Below are 6,431 nucleotides of genomic sequence, written 5' to 3'. Positions count from 1 at the left end.
AGGGAGGTGGGGGTAGAGATCACGTAAGTTTCTAAGGAATTTCTGTATGCTGAAAGCAGCGTCTACGGGACCTTGGAGGTCTGACTATTGTCAACATAAGGTTGCTTTGGGGCGCCTGGGTGGCTCAGTGGGTTAAGCATCTGACTCTTGATTTTGGTTCAAGTCGTGACCTCAGGGTCAAGAGATTGAACCCTGCTGAGCAAGGAGCCTGCTTAAGATTCTTTCTGCCCCTCCCCCCTCCTCTCTCTCTTTCTCTCTTTCTCAAAAAAAAAAAAAAGATATCGGTCCTTTTGGTCTCTAATAAAACCTCAACACTAAGGCAGCCATGAGTTCCTTGAGGAATGTGATGCTTCTCCTGTTTCAAAGGATTTATCAGTGGGCTGCAGGTTGTAGAGAGATTTAATTTAAGCTACATTTTTCTTGCTTTTGTTCTCTTCATCAATAACAACGTTATTTATTGCTCAGAGGTCCGGACAAAGCTTTATCCTTCGCTTACCGGGTTTTGTCACAGGTAGAACAGGATTATTACAGGGACAAGTGCAGGGGATAATAAGTCCACGAGCCTTGTAATCCTCTGTTATGAACCCTGATGCCCTGAAGCGCTTCTTTATTTATAGGATATTGATTAATTCTTTTTTTAAAAAAAGATTTTATTTATTTGTCTGAGAGAGAGAGAGTAAGAGAAAGCATGAGCAGGGGGGAGGGAGAGGGACAAGCAGACTCCCCCCTGAGCAGGGAGCCCGATGTGAGACTCGATCCCAGGACCCTGGGATCATGACCTGAGCTGAAGGCAGACGCCTAAACCACTGAGCCATCCAGGTGCCTCTCTCTCTTTTTTTTTTTTTTTTTGTAAAGATTTTATTTATTTTTCAGAGAGAGAGAGAGCACAAGCAGGGGGAGCAGCAGGCAGAGGGAGAAGCAGGCTCCCTACTGAGCAAGGAGCCCTAAGCAGGACTCAATCCCAAACATGACCTGAGCAGCAGGCAGACGCTTAACTGACTGAGCCACCCAGGGGGTCCTTAATTCTAGAGAGAAGTTTTAAGGGATCTATCTGAATCTTGATGAGAGGTGCTCTGTGAGTTCTACTGATATCTGTTGGAGACTTTGCCCATAAAGAGGGTGGTAGCTGATCCCATGGGGACAAAGGATCAGTGTCCACAGACTCGGCTATCGTAAGGTCAGAAACAGAGCAAATAAAAAATGCCAAAGGTTTGGGGCACCTGGGTGACACAGTCAGTTGACTCCTGATTTCAGCTCAGGTCATGATCGCAGGATCTTGTGGTCAAGTCCCACACGGGGCTCCACACTCAGTGGGGAGTCTGCTTGAGGTTCTCTCTCCCTCTGCCCCCTCCCCCTCTCTAAAATAAATACATCTTTAAAAAAATATATCAAAGGGTCATTTAGTTCACCTGGTTGGCTATTTTGATTACTACTGTCAAATGCTAGAATTAGTCCCCCCTTTTGGAAGAAAGAAATTCCAGCGTAATATTTTTCCAAGAAATCTTGGCCCAATAAATGAACAGGGGTGGAGGAAGAAGGGAGAAAAGGGTGCATATCTCTCAAAGGGCCTAGACAGGGGAACTAGGTTCCGAACCAGGAACGCGTTGAGGTATGTTAGAGCCCCCCACTATTGGAGCTGCTTTAGACCTCCGAGACTGGGGCTCCTGGACAGCAGTGGGGTTCAGGACGGAGAATGTAACTCTGGCGGCGATAGGGACACAGAGAGCAGAGAGATGCATTCCCAAACCGGACAGGGGTTTCTCTGAGCCAACTAAAAGGAGAAGAACCCCGCCACTGGGAATTAGAAGGGCATCAGAAAGGCTGGCTAGGGGGCTGAAGGCACCTGGGGACTTACATTGATAACAATCTTTTTTCTAATGTTCCAGCCCTTGGCAATAATAGAAAATAGGGGGGTTGGGATTGGGGGGGGCTTCATTTGCTGGAGTTGAAAATTGAGAATTAACGGACTTTCCTCTAGGTGATTGATCTAAGACGCGAGCGAGCTGGCTTGGCAAATTAACTAAATCTGGAGTGGAGATAGTTTCCCATTCTGTCCTCGTCCTTTTTAATTAAAAGGAGAAAGATCCTGGTTCAGCCCATTAATAAACAAAGAGCTAAATGCCACCCACATGGATTGAACATCTAAAGGAAGACCAGAATTTTTTTTTAAGATTTTATTTATTTATTTATTTATTTATTTGAGAAAGTGAGAGAGAGCATGAGTACGAGCAGAAGGGAGTGCAGAGGAAGAGGGAGAAGAAGACTCTGTGCCCCCATTTGGGGCTTGATCCCAGGACCCCGAGATCATGAGCTGAGCTGAGGGCAAACACTTAACCCACTGAGCCGCCCAATTTGAAATTGATTCTAATGGTCATGAAACAGTTCACCAGGCTTTTGTGTGCAAGCCTGACCTTCATTCCAGAAGCTAACAGAATTGCTCAGTGGAGATTCCCAGCGAGTGTTCTAGCATCTAGCCAAAAGTGAGAGGGTCTGGGGCGCCTGGGTGGCTCAGTCGTTAAGCATCTGCCTTTGGCTCCGGGTGTGATCCCAGGGTCCTGGGATCGAGCCCCGCGTCGGGCTCCCTGCTCTGCTGGGAGCCTGCTTCTTCCTCTCCCACTCCCCTGCTGTGTTCCCTCTCTCGCTGGCTGTCTCTATCTCTGTCAAATAAATAAATAAAATCTTTTTTAAAAATTAATTAATTAATTAATTAAATCTTAAAAAAAAAAGTGATGGGGCGCCTGGGTGGCTCAGTTGTTAAGCGTCTGCCTTCAGCTCAGGGCGTGATCCCGGCGTTATGGGATCGAGACCCACATCAGGCTCCTCCCTATGAGCCTGCTTCTTCCTCTCCCACTCCCCCTGCTTGTGTTCCCTCTCTCGCTGGCTGTCTCTCTGTCAAATAAATAAATAAAATCTTTAAAAATAAATAAATAAATAAATAGTTTTTTAAAAAAGTGAGGGAGTATGTTTCTCTAAATCCCTTTCAGGTTGTTCCCATCCGGCTAGTTTACCCAGTGTTTGGCCTGGCCCTCACCAACAAGCAGGTGGACTAATTGGTTTAAATCTCAGAAGCCCGCTTGGTAAGTTTTGACTAACCAGGCTAAATTCTTCAGCAGACCTATGGGGGTCCTCAGTCGCCCTAGGAAACTCTGACTGGCTCACAATTCAGCTTCAGTCCAGGGAACTGTAAGAAATGTGGGGTTTCTTTGGTTCCTCGGAATACTCACTTTAAAAGGACAGGTTTTAAGGGGTTCAGGAGAGAAGGGAGCAGGGAGAGCCTTGGAGGAAGATGAGGAGATAATCAGGATGGGCCTGGGGGGCAGGAGGCGGTGCCCAAGGAAGGAGGATGCTGGCCTGGGAAGTGGAGTTTGAGCATTAAGTGGCTTCTGTGTGTTTGGAGACAAAGGAACTGAGGAAAGGGGAAAGAGAGGCCTCAGAAGCCATTCTGACTTCTTTCAATTGCTTGTTTGCCTCAGTTAGTCGAGAAACCGTATTTGGGGAGCTCCTGGGTGGCTCCGTTGGTGAGCATCTGCCTTGGGCTCAGGTGGTCATCTGAGGGTCCTGGGATGGGGGGGGGTCCTGCTCAGCAGGGAGTCTGCTTCTCCCTCTGCCTCTGCCCCTTCCCCCCAGGTGCTCCCCACCTCAAATAAATAAATACAATCTTTAAAAAAATGGTAGTTTGCAAAAAGGTAATTTTTAGATTCATGATAACATTTGAAAGCTTCAAAATACCAATTAAATTAGGCATCCCATGCGGTTTTGCCAATGTTATTTTATTTTTCAAAGATTTTATTTATTTATTGGACAGAGAGATTGAGCACAAGCAGCGGGAATAGCAGGCAGAGGGAGAGAAAGAAGCAAGACTCCCCGCTAAGCAGGGAGACCGACAAGGGGCTGGATCCCAGGACCCTGGGGTCATGACCTGAGCTGAAGGCAGACGCTTAACCGACTGAGCCACCCAGGTGCCCCAGTTTTGCCAATTTTAGAGCCACGGCTGTCCAATTCAGTTTTGAGAAAAGTTAAGTTTGGGGAGATCAAAGCTTCCCCATAATCGCCAGTTCTAAATTAGTTCGCTTTAGAGCCCATTTAGTTTCGAAACGTGCAAGAGGAGAGACCACAGTTTTTAAACATAAAACCAGCTGGGGTCCCAGAAAGGGGGGCATGGAGGGGGAGCTCAAGGCATTTTGATGACTAAGATCCCATTTCTTAGAGGTATTCCTCTAGAGTGAGAAGAAAAACACGCTAAACGGCACAGTTGCCACAGGAATAGCCGGGTCCCAGCAAAGGCCAGCACAGTTCCACTGGAAGCGGCCCAGTTCCAAAAAGAAGCCAGCTCAAAGGGGTCAGTTCCAGTAGGAACAGTCTGGTCCCATAAAGGATACAGTCCAAAGGCCCAATGAGTAATCTCAGAAAGGACAAAGCCTTAAAACAGATCCTAAATAAAAACCTGGAGAGCTCAAGGGTGCCTGGGTGGCACAGCGGTTAAGCGTCTGCCTTCGGCTCAGGGCGTGATCCCGGTGTTATGGGATCGAGCCCCACATCAGGTTCCTCTGCTATGAGCCTGCTTCTTCCTCTCCCACTCCCCCTGCTTGTGTTCCCTCTCTCCCTGGCGCATGCTCTCTCTCTCTGTCAAATAAAAAAATAAATAAAATCTTAAAAAACCACACCAGCAACAAAAAAACCCTGGAGAGCTCAGAACACAACAGGGAGTAGAGCTTGAAATCAAGGAGAGACTTACCCTCCATGGTCAGGAATAAAGCGCTGCGCTCATTGGGCTCTGTGGGTTCTGGGAACTGCTTTGCTCACTAGCCTCAAAGTTGTTGGGCGTCTTCTCTGAATCCCACTTCTGATCACCAAGTAATCTTAAAAATACAACAGCTAGTTGTTTTACCCGCAAAATGGATTTATTTGTGAATAGCAGAGGAATTACAGTTTGGGACATGCAGGCTGTAGCAAAACCACAGGCATGTCCCATAAACAAAGGAGAGGCACGTTATTTTATGAGAAGGAAGTTGGGAGGGGTTGGTCTGAACTGAAGTCCACTGGAGAGAAGGAAGAGTTCAGGGTGATGACAGTTTATTGGCTGAGTTCCAGGGGTAGTTGACTTCTTATGGGAGATGCCATGTCCACCTTTTCCCCCTTTGGGGAAATGTCATTGATAATTGTTGCCTGTTGATGGTTCCTCCAAAGGGAGTCTATAATTCACATTTCTTCCTGTAATTGATATAGAGTGGTATGCCTCTCCCTTCCTGACTCCACTTTAGTGAGGTTTTCCTTTTGTGTGTGTGCGTGTGTGTGTTAAGTTTTTATTTATTTATTTCGGAGAGAGAGAGAGAGACAGAGCCAGAAAAAGCATGAGCAGGGGAAGGGCAGACGGAGAGGCAGAAGCAGGTTCCCCACTGAGCAGGGAGCCCAATGCGGGGCTCGATCCCAGGACCCTGGGATCCTGACCTGAGCCGAAGGCAGACGCTTAACCAACTGAGTCACCCAGGTACCCCGAGGTTTTCCTCTATTAATTTTCACAGAGTACACACATGTGTCCATCCATTCATCTACTGATGGACACTTGTGGTTTTTCTGCCTTTCGACTATGATAAATAGTCCCGCTACGAACGCGCTTGTACAAGGATCTGTCTGAACACCTGTTTTCAATTCTCTTGGGTAGAAACCTAGGTCATAAGATACTTCTAGGCTGAATTGAACCCAGGCCCTCTAGTGCCGTAACGTGCCCTGGAAGCTTTTGGGGCCACTTCTGCTGTCTCTGGCCTTCCACCTTCTGCCCTGGCAGGCCTCAGTTTCCCCCAGTGAGCAGGGCTGGGTGTGCCCCAGCTCACTTCCTCCACCACCACTCTGAATACATTAGAGCAGTGTTAAGCTTCCAGGGCAAAGGGTGGCAAGAAGTGTCTATTGTGGAAGGGATGAGAGGGGCCCGCCCCCCCAGATCAGACAGTTGGTTCCAGCTCCTTGGGGGGCCCATGAATTCAGGGGAGCGGCAGGGCCCCAGGAGGCAGGGAGGAACTTAAGCTGAAGCCTGAGCGGTGGCCCCCTCCAGGGGGAGAATTGGCTTCAACAGGCTGCAAAGTTCAGCGTTTTTCCTGGTAAGAAAGTGTTGCACTTACGCCCCTTCGGCCTGAAATGCCCGCGTCTGGTCCAATGACATTTGATGTAACCGCCCTTCATACCGGCAGAGTGTAGGCAGTGCCCTTGCTCTGTGTGGACCCTGCTCCCCTGACCTCTCCCAACTGGAGGAGCCAGGGCTTAGGTCCTCCATTTTACACAGGAAGAAACTGAGGCACACCCAGGACCCGCCCCTTTTCCTCTGGAAGAAGTAGGGTTGGGGGAGGAGGCAGGGGGTAACTAGAACCATCACCTGGCTCACACCTATGGACCTGGATCTCCCCCCACCCCCACCCCTAGACCGCCGGACTCCAACA

The sequence above is a fragment of the Ursus americanus genome, chromosome 14, assembly GCF_024610735.1.
Source record: "Ursus americanus isolate L20-20 chromosome 14, mUrsAme1.1.p, whole genome shotgun sequence".
Lineage (NCBI taxonomy): Eukaryota > Metazoa > Chordata > Mammalia > Carnivora > Ursidae > Ursus > Ursus americanus.
This window is presented reverse-complemented; position numbering follows the sequence as displayed.